This window comes from Oncorhynchus clarkii, chromosome 6 (genome assembly GCF_045791955.1).
Source record: "Oncorhynchus clarkii lewisi isolate Uvic-CL-2024 chromosome 6, UVic_Ocla_1.0, whole genome shotgun sequence".
NCBI classification, from domain to species: Eukaryota; Metazoa; Chordata; class Actinopteri; order Salmoniformes; family Salmonidae; genus Oncorhynchus; species Oncorhynchus clarkii.
The window spans coordinates 38,488,554-38,504,556 of record NC_092152.1 but is presented as its reverse complement, the minus strand read 5'-3'; positions in this window follow the sequence as shown (position 1 = coordinate 38,504,556).

Genomic DNA, 16,003 nt, shown 5'->3' with positions numbered 1-16,003 from the left:
AAAATAACATTTTAGCTCAGAGACTTTTTTCTTTTATGTTTTCTACTGTCTCTCTCACCATTGGTGTCATGCAGCTAGGCTCATTTACTAGACTGTATCCTTAAAACCTTATAATGCCTCATAAACCTGCATGCATTTGTTGAATAGAACTAGTCATGATCCAATCCATTATCATATTGGCTGAAGGAAGAGACATCATTATTTTCCTTTATTTAAAACATCCTTTATGCTAAATATATGTGATAGACTTATGACAGCCAATGAAAATGTGTTTTTGTTTTTCCTCTTTCGGATATGCCAATTCAGTTTTCCTGGTGGGATACGCCTTACTCTTTGTTAAAAAAAAGGCATAACATCTAGCCCTTGTTGACTTAAGAGTTTGGCTTTTTTTTACTTTGCGAAAATCTCCAAAATCCTTACGGCACGTATAGACTACAGGGGGTACCGTGCGGTGAAACAACCCCTTCCCATTCATTTTCAATGTAAGGAAAGCAATGACAAGCGCGGTGCGAATGTGGCGTGGGAGGTGGAGATACAAAGTGGAACAGTTGCAAGTAATTAGAGACTAACGATTATGACAAGGAATATGCATGAAGTTAATTTACGAAGATCGCCATATTAAATTAACCTATGAACCTCCGCATAGCCGGTTGTATTCATTTTACACATTATTTTTATTAATAATTTATAAAGCTTCAATTATTATTTAGCTGTGAATACATTCATGGAAGGAGAATAATAATAATAATAATAATAATAATAATAATAATAATAATAGATAGCGCTTTGGTATAGCGCTTTTCATTACAGCAAGAATCTCAAAGACGCTCTTAAAACAACTGACATTTCAGTTAGCCTATTGACAATTCTGGCCAGAAATTCTTCCAAGGTGATCCACAGACGTGCAAGTCCAACAGGTCACATCTCGTGTCCGATCCATACTCCATGCGCTCCTTCCTCACCTGCGTTGTCCACGTCTATTCCGTCCGAGGCCCGGGTGAGGGGTTTAGCAGGGGGGAAATGATGGTCATATCCAGGGGAGAAACAACTTAGTAGTCAGGTCACCTCATGCCATCCCCAGCCGTAGACTACTTCGTAAACTCCTACGAAAAACATGTAGCACCCACCTGGGGGAAGCCATGCAGTCGCTAAGCTTAAGGCACATGAAGGTCATTAACCACTGGGGAAAAAACATTAGTGATCCTCTGCCATCTTCAAGCATCTCCAAGCCTCTGCCATCTCTTGTTTTTCAAATAAAAACATTTAGCTAGCTTCTCAGCTCAGTTTGTAAAATAACTGACTTGCCAGTCTTGCACCTCCGTAGGTCAATATACAGTATATACCATCAGAGCATAATTAGCTAAGAAAATACAAAGTTGATAAAAAATTGTCCTAAAACACCTAAAACTATCCACTTCATTTTTTAAAGCTTTTTAAACACGGAAGCCAAACGCCGAAACTATGGATACAACTTCCTCCTCACTCGGCATTATCATAATTCATATGTGCCACACTAGAAATCCCTGCATTGCCATGTTTCTGTTAGCCGAGACATCTTCACAAAATACACCATATTACTGGCCTGATAATGTGCCTGGACCTTGTGGACTGCCAAGAAACCCCCATAACTGACCCAAATGGTTGCCCAATCAGGCAGGCTAGATGCAGTTATTTCAAAATTCCTATGCATTCAAAACGCCAGGCTTTTGAGCGGTTATTCAAATGACAGGCTATTTACAGCCTAGACTAGAGTTTTGCATTAACTTGAAAATAACAACAACATTCTTCGTAACATTGTGTTGTTCTAGCCTAGGTAAGATACATTTGTTGTCCCTAAAAAGCAATATGGTAGGTTTTTGAGCTGCGTACCAGTGGTGTGTATTCATGGATGCCAAGACATAAAAGTAGATCAACAAAAACATTAAATAATGCATCCTTCGACTCTCTGTGTTTCATAATTTTCCTTCAATTCGCAAGAGGCTGAATATGTCTCCCCAGAGAAAGCATCCGAGCAATCGAAACAGCACTTCTTTGTCTCAGCATGTGTAGGCCATCTATCTGATGCTGTCTGGTAAAAAAAGAATATGACATTGAATGCAAGGGAATCCAGAGAGCATTTGGCTTCCCTTGATAATTAAAACAAATAATAATAGCCAATCAGCTTTGAACTAAACTTACTGAGCTGTGAATGGTCCTTGTGCACCAAATAAAAATGTCAAGGGAAGCTAGTTTGGATTTGGCTCCCCCCCTCAATCACATCAAAAGCACACGTAATTTACAGAAAAACTTGAATTGTTGCATCTTGTTCTGTCGTCCTCCGGTGGCTAGCTAGTTAAAATTGTTCTTTTCCTAAATTATCCATGGATGGAGATAGGGATTTGGACGTGTGGTTTTACTTACTTCTCTGCACTGGCCAATGATTATAGCGATTCTGATATAACCATAAATGTGTAACTGGCCTGAGAGGATGGAAGTTCAATGTGTTACTAGATGTAGTAGGCTAATGTTAACTAGCTGGCCTGGTGCATCGTTGCCCATTAAAGGAAGTTAGGCTAGCCAGCAAGCATTTTAGCCAAGTAGCCTAGGACAAGAAAAACTAAAAGCGTGTATTTTATGACAGTCATGAAAGAGAGGATGGCGTTGGTGTTTCTTTACAAGTAGCATGAATCAACATGTTTTTCTACTTACACACACACACCCACATTTTTTGCTGAAGTTGATTGGACCAAATCATTTTGGTATCTTAGTTGTCACTGTATTAGACTAAGCATAGGTGATTTGATGATGTTGAAATGGTGCTGGAATATTGGAGGCAGCTCCTGTTTTCTTTGCGACTTGGTTCTAAATTAATTGTTGTTTATTAGTCCGAAAATGTCTGAAGCATTAACTTGTAGGTCAGGTAACTGTTTGTTACATGCAATATGGTTTGTGGACTTCACCTGACATATGTTGCTCTCCGGTTTTGTGATGAAACAAAGGTGTGGTTGAATTTATTCTGCCACTGTGTCTTCTTATTGTCTCGGCCTTAGGCCTACATATTAGGGTGGCAAGGCATATGAACTAACAGGTTATCAAATAAAATAAAATGTTATTTGTCACATGCGCGGAATATAACAGGACCTTACAGTGCTTACTTACAAGCCCTTAACCAACAATTCTGTTTTAAGAATAATAAGTGTTTAGTAAAAAATAGATAAGTAAAAAATGTAAATAACAAATAATTAAAGAGCAGCTGTAAAATAGCAGTAGTGAGGCTATGTACAGGGGGTACCGGTACAGAGTCAATGTGCGAGGGCACAGGCTAGTCGAGGTAATAGAGCAAACAGCGCAATTACCACAACAAATAGGTTGCAATTATGCACTAGGCCACTCCGCTGCCACGGATATTCCTGTTAAATCTTGTGGAGTCCCAGGAAAAGCCAGACTACAAAAACTAGTTTGACACTTATTTCTACTTTTTTTTTTTACCTACGAGTCTATGCTATTGGACAATAGATGTACGCTTGCTCTTGCTTGCGAAATGTAAAATATGCTACATCAACATTAAGGGTGGGGAGTTGGAAAGGAAAAGTCCATATTTTCCAAAAGTGGCGGGCCTTTCTTCACACCAGGCTACATCTTGACGAAATACAGTGGCCTGCTAATGTACCTTTCTGACCTTCTAAACTGTCGAGAAAAGACCCAAACTGATTCAAATGGATGCATTATCAGGCCTAGGCTGTGGGCCTATTCAGTTATTTCGGCATGAAACAATACAGGATGTTTGAGCACCAGGATAAAATGTGTTTTATATTGGATATTCGGTGGATATTTGGATATCAATCTTTAATAGCTCTTAGACAAAGTATGCCATGACTATGATATATTTGCAATTTAAAAATGTAACCTTTATTTAACTAGGCAAGTTAGTTCAGATTCAGAGGACAATGACAATGAACAGCACTGAATGGTCTGAACCTGTGTGCGTTAGAGACCTCATGAATGGTCTTGTGCTACCTAGCCTGTAGTTAGTTCATCATTATAGTTATTGGCTTGGTAAATGGCCCTTAACTCTGACACAGCACAACTAACATTATTATCACCACTGTCACACCCTGACCATAGTTTGCTTTGTATGTTCTATGTTTTGTTTGGTCAGGGTGTGATCCGAGTGGGCATTCTATGTTGGATGTCTTGTTTGTCTGTTTCTGTGTTTGGGCCTGATATGGTTCTCAATCAGAGGCAGGTGTTAGTCATTGTCTCTGATTGGGAGCCATATTTAGGTAGCCTGTTTTGTGGGTGATTGTTCCTGTCTTTGTTACACCACATAGGGCTGATTCGGTTTTTCACGTTTCTTGTTTTTGTATATTGTTCTATTTTCATCTTTATTAAATATGTATCTAAATAACCACGCTGGGTTTTGGTCCGCCTCTCCTTCAACAGAAGAATCCCGTGACAACAACATAACTAGCCTAATAGTAGGTCTAGTTCACATTAGTGAACTTAAATGAAATAATATATACAATTACACTTATATATTTACACTTGTTTACTTAACTTTTATACTCTATAAATTGACTGGCAAACTTTCCATTAAAGCAGAAGTCGAATCCATTACTTCAGTTGTTTGGCTGTGCCCATAGCAATGTGTGAAAATGAGGTGGATTACAATGTGTACAATATTTACAGAGCTCTCTGCCTAAACTACCTCACGGCGCCGTGGCAACCACGGAACTCACAGAATGGATTAAACTATTTATTTAATGTGGAACTGACAGCATTTTAGGAACTTGAAATCTCATAACAATCTTTTCATATACACCCCCAGGAAAAATGACATTTTTACATATGGAATCATGGAAAAGTGTCATTTTACACAAGCGAGCACTTAGATATGGTAATTTACACGTTTTCATAAATTCTTAAAATGTTTGGGAAATACATATACTAAGACATTTGTGATAATTCTCTAGCAACTTTATAACAAACAAATGACCACCTGATTCTGCCAGGTAGGCCTACTTTGGAGTCAACATTTAATTGGGAGGGTTTTTGGTAAGCCTTAGAAATTATTGTTTTGGCATGCTAGCTAACTGTCTACACAACACACACAGGTACACACAAACAGGCGTTACTTCTTCAGAAAGTTACAGGAAATACGAATCACTGATACATTATTTTCATGAATTATGAGAAACTAGTTCTACTGCTGCTATGATTTCCCCTTTTCTCTTTCCCCTCCTCTGATAACCGCCCATATAGACTATACAGCGTTAACTTGCCACATGCCGCTACGGCAGCCGTGCGTTTAGACAACTACTAGGCACTGCAGTAAATTAAACCTAATGAAGACATCTGTCTCATCCTGGACCGGAGTCTACGCAGACCGGTGCGCCATAGCCAATCAGAGCAACAGCATGTGTGGTTCCCACCGTGAAGCATTGAGGAGGAGGTGTGATGGCGTGGGGGTGCTTTGCTGGTGAGACTGTTAGTGATTTATTTAGAATTCAAGGCACTCTTAACCAGCATGGCTACCACAGCATTCTGCAGCAATTCGCTATCCCAGTTGGTTTGCGCTTAATGGGACTATCATTTGTTTTTCAACAGGACAATGACCCAAAACACACCTCCAGGCTGTGTAAGGGCTATTTGACCAAGAAGGAGAGGGATGGAGTGCTGTTCAGATGACCTGGCCTCCACAATCACCTGACCTCAAACCAATTGAGATGGTTTGGGATGAGTTGGACTGCAGAGTGAAGGAAGAGCAGCCAACAAGTGTTCAGCATATGTAGGAACTCCTTCAAGACTATTGGAAAATCATTCTAGGTGAAGCGAGTTGAGAGAATGCCAAGAGTGTGCAAAGCTGTCATCAAAGCAAAGGGTGGCTACTTTGAAGAATCTCAAATATAAAAAAGATTTTGATTTGTTTATGTTACGTCCGTCGTTGAATGAATGAGACCGAAGCACAGTGTGGAAAGTGTTCATGATATTTAATGCTGAAACACAGCCAAAACAACAAAATATATACGAACATAAAGTTCTGCAGGGCTCGACAGCAACTGTGCAAAAACAAGATCCCACAAACTCAGGTGGAAAACAGGCTGCCTAAGTATGATTCCCAATCAGAGACAACGATAGACAGCTGCCTCTGATTGGGAACTATACCCGGCCAACAAAGAAATAGAAAACTAGAATGCCCACCCAAATCACACCCTGACCTAACCAAATAGAGAAATAAACAGGCTCTCTAAGGTCAGGGCGTGACAGTTTAACACTTTGGTTACTACATGATTCCATGTGTGTTATTTCATAGTTTTGATGTCTTCACTATTATTCAACAATGTAGAAAATAGTAAAAATTAAGAAAAGCCCTTGAATGAGTAGATGTGTCCAAACATTTGACTGGTACTGTATGTACATACCACAGGAGTCCTTTTTACAGCCTTTTTGATCAAACAACCATAAAAAGGTTGGCTATCTTTCCCTATATGCATATCAACCACAACATCAATCACTAATGCTAACAAGATGAGCTAAAATCTAACGAAGGAACATTAGCTAAACCTTTTCAAACTTTTTCAGCTAGTTGGCCGTCAAAATTGCACTGATAAACGTTGGGGAATAGTAAGTAGCCTGCTCGTCCTACAGCTTACCTGCCAATACATGCTTGTCCCAACCAAGCTCCCAAGCTAACTGGCTAAGTTAGCTAGTTTGCTAGCTGACTACTTCCAGACACAAATGAGAGAACACCTCACTCTGACCCTTTTACTCACCCTAGCAGAGCTGGTTAGGCTGTTTACATGTTATCTAGACCGGTTGTGACAAATTATTTCTTTTTTTTCTACGTTTTCTGACACCGGTCATATTGCCCCGGTGTTGCACGTTCGTAAATTCGTCAGTTATTCTGTGCTCTGACACACTCAGATGAGAGTGCTCTGAAATCGAATTAGATTTCCAGAGTGAATTTGCGAACGCATGAGATATGCTAACTGGAGAACCATTGTTTAAGTTTAGCATAGCTAGCTAGCAAAGCATTTCACATTTCTTGCTAGGTAACCAAATGACACCTGTATTTCTAGCGGTGTAGCCACAAAAAAAACGAAATAAGGGGGAAAAGTCAGTCACTCACCCACTATTCCAATGACATGACATCCTCCTAGAAGCTAGCTAGCTAGCTAGCTATCTAGCTAACGTTCGGCTCTGTGTTGTTGGTGTGCTACATACATATATACACTAGCCTTTTAGCCAGGTTATGACTGACTTGTGATCATTGCCCTTGCTAGTTTGATTGTATTGAAATTCTCAGTCTTAGTTACATTTGTCTGTTTTTGTCCAAAATATAGAGTAATTGAAACTGAAAAAGTACATTCCGAATGGAGGCAGCAAACAATGTACCAGGCCAGCTGTGATTTACAACCTGATAGCAATAAGTTTTGGACTTCCACGAAATGTATAGGTAAATTATATTAAGCATGCGTTTAACTGCATCCATCTATTCTGCCAACAATGCCTTTCTGTACGTCATAGAATGTTGAGTCAAATATAATCTATTTTTAAAACGTATAAAGTTGGTTTTGTAGCATAAACTGGGATTTTTTTTTAACTGATATTATGATTGTCTGTTGGTTTGATGTCTGCAAAGTAGTTAAAACGCTGTCAGTTACACTTTAACAACCAGACCTTTATTGATACACAACCTGCTATGCAGTATGCTGCCAGTATGCACAAGCCACTCTGGGTGGCCGTAGTGGCATGTGGTAAGTTAACGCTGTATAGTGGAGACGAGGAGAAAGAAAAAAAGGGACAATCATAGCAGCAGTAAACCTAGCCTATCAACATACACCTCACTATGTGTGCATCGTGCAAACACATGCGCTGCACTCATAGCCAAGTTTGAACAGAATGTAATCTGTCCGGCAGCAAGAGCATGCAGCTCAAACAACTAGTTGTCCCGTGGTTAAATTGAACCAGTTTCTCATAATTCATGAAATTAATGCATCAGTGATTCGTATTTCCTGCAACTTTCTGAAGAAGTAACGCCTGTTTGTGTGTAACCGTGTGTGTTGTGTAGCCAGTTAGCTAGCATGCCAAAACAGTTTTTAAGGCTATCCCAATTAAATGTTGACTCCAAAGTAGGCCTACCTGGTAGAATGATATAAATCGGGTGGTCATTTGTTTTTGCAAACTCTGCCATCACATACTGTACCAGTCAAAAGTTTGGACACACCTACTCATTTCAGGGTTTTTCTTTATTTTTTATTTTTTTCTACATTGTAGAATATTAGTGAAGACATCAAAACTATGAAATAACACATATGGAATCATTTAGTAACCAAAAAAGTGTTAAACCAACCTAAATATATGTTATATTTCTGATTCTTCAAAGTAGCCACCCTTTGCCTTGAAGACAGCTTTGCACACTCTTGGCATTCTTTCAACCAGCTTCATGAGGTAGTATCCTGGAATGCATTTAAATTATCAGGAGTGCCTTGTTAGAAGTTCATTTGTGGAATTTCTTTCCTTCTTAATGCGTTTAAGCCAATCAGTTGTGTTGTGACAAGGTAGGGGTGGTATACAGAAGATAGCTCTATTTGGCAAAAGACCAAGTCCATATTATGGCAAGAACAGCTGAAAGAAGCAAAGAAAAATGACAGTGCATCATTATTTTAAGACATGAAGGTCAGTCAATCCAAAAAGATTCAAGAACTTTGAAAGTTTTTTCAAGTGCAGTCGCAAAAAACATAAAGAGCTATGATGAAACTGGCTCCCATGAGGACCGCCATAAGAAAGGAAGACCCAGGGTTACCTCTGCTGCAGAGCATAACTTCATTAAAGCTACCAGCCTCAGAAATTGCAGCCCAAAAAAATGCTTCACAGAGTTCAAGTAACAGACATCTTAAAATCAACTGTTCAGAAGAGACTGCGTGAATCAGGCCTTCATGGTCAAATCGATGCAAAGAAACCACTACTAAAGGACACCAATAATAAGAAGTCTGCTGTCCCCACATACTTCAAGGAGGCCAACATGGTTCCTGTACCCAATAATGCAAAGTAAGGCAACTGAACTAAATGACTATCGCCCCGTAGCACTGACTTCTATCATCATGAAGTGCTTTGAGATCACCTCTACCTTACCTGTCACCCTAGACCCACTTCAATTTGCTTACTGCCCCAATAGATCTACAGACGATTCAATCGCCATCACACTGCATACTGCCCTGTCCCATCTGGACAAGAGGAATACCTATGTAAGAATACTGTTCATTGACTATAGCTCGGCATTCAGACCATAGTACCTTCTAAGCGCATCACTAACTTTGAGGCCCTGGGTCTCAACCCCGCCCTGTGCAATTGGGTTCTGGACTTCCTGACGGGCCGCTCCCAGGTGGTGAAGGTAGGAAACAACACCTCCACTTCACTGATCCTCAACACTGGGGCCCCACAAGAGTGCTTGCTCAACCCCCTCCTGTACTCCTTATTCACCCATGCCTGCGTGGCCCTGCACACCTCCAACTCAATCATCAAGTTTGCAGACGACACAACAGTAGTAGGCTTGACAGCCTACAGAGAGGAGGTGAATGCACTCGGAGTGTGGTGTCAGGAAAATAACCTCTCCCTCAATGTCAACAAAACAAAGGAGATGATCGTGGATTTCAGGAAACAGCAGAGGGAGCACCCTCTATCCACATCGATGGGACAGCAGTGGAGAAGGTTCCTTGAGGTACACATCACTGACAAACTGAAATGGTCCACCCACACAGACAGTGTAGTGAAGAAGGCACACCAGCGCCTCCTCAACCTCAGGAGGCTGAAGAAATTTGTCTTGTCACGTAAAACCCTCACAAACTTTTACAGATACACAATTGAGAGCATCCTGTCGGGCTAAATCACCGCCTGGTATGGCAACTGCACCGCTTACCACCGCAGGGCTCTCCAGAGGGTGGTGCGTTCTGCATTAGAGGTTGACCGATTAATCGGATTAATTAGGGCCGATTTTCAAGTTTTCATAACAATCGGATATCGGTATTTTTGGACACCGATTTGGACTATTTTTAAAAAATTATTTTTTGTAAATATTTTTTTTACACCTTTATTTAATCTTTATTTAACTAGGCAAGTCAGTTAAGAACACATTCTTATTTTCAATGACGGCCTAGGAACGGTGGGTTAACTGCCTCGTTCAGGGGCAGAACGACAGATTTTCACCTTGTCAGCTCGGGGGATTCAATCTTGCAACCTTACAGTTAACTAGTCCAACGCTCTAACCACCTGCCTCTCATTGCACTCCACGAGGAGCCTGCCTGTTACGTGAATGCAGTAAGCCAAGGTAAGTTGCTAGCTAGCATTAAACTTATCTTATAAAAAACAATAAATCATAATCACTAGTTAACTACACATAGTTGATGATATTACTAGTTTATCTAGCGTGTCCTGCGTTGCATATAATCGATGCGGTGCGTATCGTTGCTCCAATGTGTACCTAACCATGAACATCAATGCCTTTCTTAAAATCAATACACAGAAGTATATATTTTTAAACCTGCATATTTTGCTAAAAGAAATCCAGGTTAGCAGGCAATATTAACCAGGTGAAATTGTGTCAATTCTCTTGCGTTCATTGCACGCAGAGTCAGTGTATATGCAACAGTTTCGGCCGCCTAATTTTCCAGGATTTTAAGTAATTATGACATAACATTGAAGGTTGTGCAATGTAACAGGAATATTTAGACTAATGTATGCCACCCCTTAGATGAAGTACGGAGCAGTTCCGTATTTCACTGAAAAAATAATAGTTTCCGTATTCGACCATATTAATGACCTAAGGCTCGTATTTCTGTGTGTTATTATGTTATAACTAAGTCTATGATTTGATAGAGCAGTCTGACTGAGCGGTGGTAGGCAGCAGCAGGCTCGTAAGCATTCATTCAAACAGCACTTTCGTGTGTTCATCAAAGCTGGGACCGAGAGACTGAAAAACAGCTTCTGTCTCAAGGCCATCAGACTGCTAAACAGCCATCACTGGCACAGAGAGGCTGCTGACTACATACAGAAATCATTGGCCACATTAATAAATAGTCACTAGTCACTTAATAATGCCACTTTAATAATGTTTACATATCTTGGACTACTCATCTCATATTTATATACTGTATTCTATACTATCTATTGCATATTAGCCTATGCTGTTCTGCCATTGCTCATCCATATATTTATATATTTTTATTCCATTCCTTTACTTAAATGTGTGTGTATTAGGTATTTGTTGTGGAATTGTTAAATATTACTTGTTAGATATTGCTGCACTGTTGGAACTAGAAACACAAGCATTTCACTACATTTGTAATACCATCTGGTGTATTTGACAAATTCAATTTGATTTGATTTGAGACTTGTTTGAGCCAAGAAACATGAGCAATGGACATTAGACTGGTGGAAATCTGTCCTTTGGTCTGATGAGTCCAAATTTGAGATTTTTGGTTCCAACCGCTGTGTCTTTGTGAGACACAGAGTAGGTGAACGGATGATCTCTGATGGTGTGGGGGTGCTTTGCTGGTGACACTGTCAGTGATTTATTTAGAATTCAAGGCACACTTAACCAGCAGGGCTACCACAGCATTCTGCAGCGATACGCTGTCCCATCTAGTTTGTTCTTAGTGGGACTATCATTTGTTTTTCAGCAGGACAATGACCCAACACACCTCCAGGCTGTGTAAGGGAATTTGACCAAGAAGGAGAGTGATGGAGTGCTGCATCAGATAACCTGGCCTCCATAATCACCCGATCTCAACCTAATTGACATGGTTTGGGATGAGTTGGACCGCAGAGTGAAGGAAAAGCAGCCAACAGGTGCTCACCATATGTTGGAACTCCTTCAAGACTATTGGAAAGGGTGGCTACAAAGGGTGGCTACTTTGAAGAATCTCAAATATAAAATGCATTTTCATTTGTTTAACACTTTTTTGATTACTACATGACTCCATGTGTTATTTCATTGTTTTGATGTCTTCACTACTTTTCTACAATGTAGAAATAGTAAAAATAGCGAAAAAACCTTGAATGAGTAGGTGTGCCCAAACTTTTGACTGGTACTGTATTGGTTACATTAGTGTGCATTGTACAGTACCGAAACACCGCTAGCCAAACAAATGGCTTCTTGTTAGGTGCTCAAATGAATTAAAGTGCAACTACACCCTCCCAAATGTATTTTATGTTATTTTTCTCAGACCTCAAAAGTGGTCGCCTGATGTGGTTTAATCCATAAGAGTCCAATCCCTGAATAACGCTACAGACAGAAGTTGGCAGATCGGCTGTACCGACTTCAGATGAGTCCCAAGACACTTGTGGGGTTCTTAAAGCAAAAATGACACTACAGACGATTTTGTGAGAAGACCATTTTTCAGGATGTCTCATGGCCTGACAAACACAGCTCTGTCACCTTTCACCGCAGATGCGGAAGTGTGACATAGGCGGATGTGGTGGTTTGAGACACATCCAATGCAAAATGATGCCTCTAGCTTAAACTGACAGGTTTTTGGTATTTTGCTCATTAGTTTCTGCATATGAATATCACTCTTCTCATTGTGGACATTTCCACATAAAAAAGTGTGATTTTGAGAGTGAAAACCTGAAAAAAATGGTGGAAACAGAATTTGGCAAAAAAATAAACTAAACAGAATTTCACAAAAGGTAAAACTGATTTTAGAGTTATGTTGCATATGCAGCTATCAAAAATATATGGGAATATCTGCTCAATCCAAATTTACAACCAATTGATTGCAGCACTACCACAAAAATGGAGGAGGAAAGAGGAAAAGGAAGGGAACTTGTTCGCCTGCCATAAATTGAAGATACAAATTGGCTGAAAGGAACTGGCATAAATATAAAAATATACCAGTTTCATTTGAGGACAAAAATGTTGACAGCTGCGCCATACAGGTTGCAAAATAAATGGGAAGAGATTTTCGATGTATCAATTATGAACTGGTTCAAAAAACTACACTTGATTCAACACTTGATTGCAGCTCTTTCTGTTCTGAAAGAGCTGCAAAACCTGGACCCGTACAAATCAGCTGGGCTTGACAATCTGGACCCTCTATTTCTGAAACTATCCGCCGCCATTGTCGCAACCCCCATTACCAGCCTGTTCAACCTCTCTTTCATATCGTCTGAGATCCCCAAGGACTGGAAAGCTGCCGCGGTCATCCCCCTCTTCAAAGGGGGAGACACCCTGGACCCAAACTGTTACAGACCTATATCCATCCTGCCCTGCCTATCTAAGGTCTTTGAAAGCCAAGTCAACAAACAGATCACTGACCATCTCAAATCCCACCGTACCTTCTCCGCTGTGCAATCTGGTTTCCGAGCCAGTCACGGGTGCACATCAGCCACGCTAAAGGTACTAAACGATATCATAACCGCCATCCGATAAAAGACAGTACTGTGCAGCCGTCTTCATCGACCTGGCCAAGGCTTTCGACTCTGTCAATCACCATATTCTTATCGGCAGACTCAGTAGCCTCTGTTTTTCTAATGACTGCCATGCCTGGTTCTCCAACTACTTTGCAGACAGAGTTCAGTGTGTCAAAATCGGAGGGCATGTTGTCCGGTCCTCTGGCAGTCTCTATGGGGGTGCGGACATCTATAAGTACCTAAGGTGTCTGGCTAGACTGTAAACTCTCCTTCCAGACTCATATCAAACATCTCCAATCCAAAATCAAATCTGGAATCGGCTTTCTATTTCGCAACAAAGCCTCCTTCACTCACGCCGCCAAACTTACCCTAGTAAAACCTACTATCCTACCGATCCTCGACTTCGGCAATGTCATCTACAAAATGGCTTCCAATACTCTACTCAGCAAACTGGATGCAGTTTATCACAGTGCCATCCGCTCTGTTACTAAAGCACCTTATACCACCCACCACTGCGACCTGTATGCTCTAGTTGGCTCGCCCTCGCTACATATTTGTCGCCAGACCCACTGGCTCCAGGTCATCTACAAGTCCATGCTTGGTAAAGCTCCACCTTATCTCAGTTCACTGGTCACGATGGCAACACCCACCCGTAGCACGCGCTCCAGCAGGTGTATCTCACTGATCATCCCTAAAGCCAACACCTAATTTGGACACCTTTCCTTCCAGTTCTCTGCTGCCTGTGACTGGAACGAATTGCAAAAATCGTTGAAGTTGGTGACTTTTATCTCCCTCACCAACTTTAAACATCTGCTATCTGAGCAGCTAACCGATCGCTGCAGCTGTACATAGTCCATCGGTAAATGGACCCAATTTACCTACCTCATCCCCATATTGTTTTTATTTATTTACTTTTCTGCTCTTTTGCACACCAGTATCTCTACCTGCACATGACCATCTGATCATTTATTACTCCAGTGTTAATCTGCTAAATTGTAATTATTCGCCTACCTCCTCATGCCTTTTGCACACAATGTATATAGACTCTTTTTTTCTTTTTTTTCTTTTTTCTACTGTGTTATTGACTTGTTTATTGTTTACTCCATCTGTGTTGCTGTCTGTTCACACTGCTCAGCTTTATCTTGGCCAGGTCGCAGTTGTAAATTAGAACTTGTTCTCAACTAGCCTACCTGTTTAAATAAAGGTGAAATAAAAAAATATAGATATATTTGTATGTATAGTTTTTCAATTTAAATGATTATATACAATTCTTGCAAACCAACAGAATGCTATACGTAAGGGGCATACAACAATCTCAGCTCTGTAGATTTTGCTGTGAAGAGACAGAATCAATAGATCATTTATTCTGGTATTGCCCCTATGTAGCTTGTTTATGGTCACGGGTTCTGGAATGGTTCAAAAATCACAGCATGCACTTAAAATTAACCTTACATGTAGCAGTGTTGGGTGATTTGGAAAGCCGTTGGCAATCAATACATAATATAATAATACTTGTCGGAAAGGTGTTAATCTTTAGCTCACAATCTGTGGATACTATACGATTAGACATTTTTTAAAATTATGTAAAACATCACAGCACAATTGAAAAATATATGGCACATGGAAACCAAACGTGGGTGATCTATGGTGATAAGTGGGATGGGCTGAGAGTGGCTGAGGGGTGGGATTAAAGAGCTGAGGTCTATGGTGATAGGTGGGATGGGCTGGGAGTGGCTGAGGGGTGGGATTAAAGAGCTTATGTATGGCAATGTATTATTGTTATGTGACTGCTTTATATAAAATTACCATGTATGTAAAATGTGTATGCAAAATGTTAAATGTATATATAAAATGTATGTACTATGTATAGCAGAAAAGCTATAAAAAAATGAAAATATATTTGTGGAAGGGTTTGTCACGTTCTGACCTTAGTTCTTTTGTTATGTCTTTGTTTTAGTATGGTCAGGGCGTGAGTTGGGTGGGTTGTCTGTGTTCGTTTTTCTATGTTATGTTTTGAGTTTGGCCTGGTATGGTTCTCAATCAGATGCAGGTGTCGTTAGTTGTCTCTGATTGAGAATCATACTTAGGTAGCCTTTTCCCACCTGTGTTTCGTGGGTGATTATTTTCTGTTCAGTGTTTTTTTATATTCACCGTTCAGGACTGTTTCGTTTCGCTCTCGTTATTTTGTTTTGTATTCATGATAATAAATTATCAATATGGACACTTACCACGCTGCACATTGGTCCTCCTCTTCTTCCACCAACAACGGCCGTTACAGAATCACCCACCACCAAAGGACCAAGCAGCGTGGGAAGGAGCAGCGCTATCTGGAGGAGGTGACAACATGGGACGAGATAGAAAAGTGGTCGGTCGACCCAGGGAGAGTGCCGGAGCCCTCCTGGGATTCTCTGGAACAGTGCGAGGAGGGAATCCGGAGGATGGAGTTGGCACGGCGGTCAAGGAAGCACGAGAGGCAGCCCCAAAAATGTATTGAGGGGGGCACACAGGAAGTGTGGCTAAGTCAGGTAGGAGACCTGAGCCAACTCCCCGTGCTTACCATGGAGAGAGGTGTCCCCGGTGCGCAGGCATAGCCCAGTGCGTTACATCGCAGCGC